The sequence below is a fragment of the Arachis hypogaea genome, chromosome 9, assembly GCF_003086295.3.
Source record: "Arachis hypogaea cultivar Tifrunner chromosome 9, arahy.Tifrunner.gnm2.J5K5, whole genome shotgun sequence".
Lineage (NCBI taxonomy): Eukaryota > Viridiplantae > Streptophyta > Magnoliopsida > Fabales > Fabaceae > Arachis > Arachis hypogaea.
This window is the reverse complement of record NC_092044.1, coordinates 77,618,042-77,620,541: the sequence shown is the minus strand read 5'-3', so window position 1 is coordinate 77,620,541 and position 2,500 is coordinate 77,618,042.

The window sequence follows — 2,500 nt, the reverse complement described above, 5'->3', positions numbered from 1 at the left end:
ATAACCCAATAATGGTTCACAATCAATAACATCCTCACCATCTAGAGTAACAATAAGTCGAAGAACACCATGCATTGATGGGTGGTGAGGTCCCATATTGACTACCATGAGATCTTTTCTTTTAGCTGTCCCATTCATAGGTTTTTCCTCGATTTATTCTTCCATGAATTTCGAAAGAAAAAAAATTAATCAAGATTCAAGACCTAAAAAATCGAATAATTCAAAATGACTCTTCAAATTCAATTAACGAATTATTGACTCCCGAATATCCAATTGATTTATTAATTTGTTATAGCGTATTCTATTTTTATTTGACAAATAAGATAGTAGCCGTTGTCGTTTTCCCAAAATTTTTTGTAAACCTCTTTGAGATAAATAATCTTTTCGGTGCAATTCCAAATGTGCGGTAAGTCTTCGTATCTTATTGGTGAAATTTAATACTTGAAATTCAACCGAGCCGGGGTTTTTTTCTTTTTTTTCTTGTGAAAATCCTGGTAGAAATAAATTTTTTACCATAAGTTAAAAGCGTTCTTCTCCTCCTTCCATATTTTATAGATATCTTGTTTGATCTGTAATAGTAATGATACTAATTTACTTTCAATAGTTACATATAAGTCTATATAAGATAAAAAAGCAGGATGACCGTGACGTGTACGCGTGGGATAAACCAAATCTTGATTGAATCTTATTTTTCCATTAGACGGAGCTCGCACGTGTTCTGCAGTACCTCCTGTGAATACTCCACCTGTATGAAAAGTTCTTAATGTTAGTTGAGTACCAGGTTCTCCAATCGATTGGCCCGCAATAATACCTACAGCTTCGCCTAATTCCACCAAGTTTCCATGAGTAGGACTCCGCCCATAACACAATCGACAGATCCAAGATGTATTCCTACAAGTAAAAGGGGTTCGAATAGATATTGATTGTGTTTGAAAATTTATTAAACGATTGATTAGTCCAATCCCAATATCTTGATTTCGAATGGCAATACATCGCGAACCTATATATATATTGTCTGCTAATACACGACCAATTAATGTTTGTATCAAAATTCTTTCTGGCATTATTTCATTCTGGGTATTTATAGAAATTCCTCGAATGGTACCCACTAATATAATTAATTACTTGGCTTCGTGGCAGGATGCTTACTTTTTTTATATTTGAAAAATATGTCCGAGGTTATCTCCGAAGTGAATGGTGGTTGATAGAAAAACCCTTGATTATAATTGCCGGTATGAGTACTGCGTTCAACATGAAACTTGTGGTTCGTAGTAAAACACCTATTTTCTTGTTGAGACCTAATATGATCTTCATCGATTTCTCGAGATATTTTCTTACGAAGTTTTGTTATAGCATCTATAATGGCCTCTGGTTTAGGTGGACAGCCTCAGTTATTTCGATTTAATTCTCTGTAAATGTAAAAAAAGAGTGTTTATGTAGAAAATTTTTTTTTTGCGAATATATTCTTTTTTTCAGACTTTTTTTTTATTCTTTAGTCAATTGAATTGGTTGAATTGTTGTTCATATTATATTAATATTATAGTGAATCGAAATTGATAAGGAGTTCGTCAATGATGCTCGAAGATGGACTTGTTTTGAGTGCCTATTTATTTTCTATCGGTATCTATGGATTGATCACGAGCCGAAATATGGTTAGAGCCCTTATGTGTCTTGAACTTATACTGAATGCAGTTAATATAAATTTCTATGATTGATCAATATAAACATCAACAACTCCGAATTGGATCGGTCTCTCCTCAACAAATAATTGCTTGGGCAAAAAAAATCTTACCTAATGGAGAGATAGTTGGGGAGGTAACAAAGCCCTATACTTTTCATTACAAAACTAATAAGCCTGAAAAAGATGGATTATTTTGCGAAAGAATTTTTGGACCTGTAAAAAGTGGAATTTGTGCTTGTGGAAATTATCGAGTGATCGGAGAGAAAAAAAAAGACAACCAAAAATTTTGCGAACAATGTGGGGTAGAATTTGTTGATTCTCGGATACGTAGATATCAAATGGGCTATATAAAACTCGCATGCCCAGTAACCCATGTGTGGTATTTGAAACGTCTTCCTAGTTATATCGCGAATCTTTTGGATAAACCTCTTAAAGAATTAGAAGGTCTAGTTTACTGCGATGTGTGATTTGATCAAAATTTTTATTGTACAGATTTTGAACAATAAACTGTCATTCCAATCAATTGATTTGGGATGTCCCAGATCTGACGTGTCTCTGGAAGTGAGTAACATGAAACTCAGAATTTTGGGTATAGGGAATATTTCCCATTTAATTGAAAAGGGGAATAGATCTATGGTTTAGTAACAAAGAAATATAAGCTTTACCTCGTAAAAAAGGACCTTTTGTGGGAATTTACTATAATTCCATTATTCCATTTCTTTTCTAAAGAACGGAATTTGTGTTCAAATCAGCAAAAGTATCATGGTTTTCGAAGTTTATCTATCGCATATAGGCTTATATAATAAGGACATCGTGGCA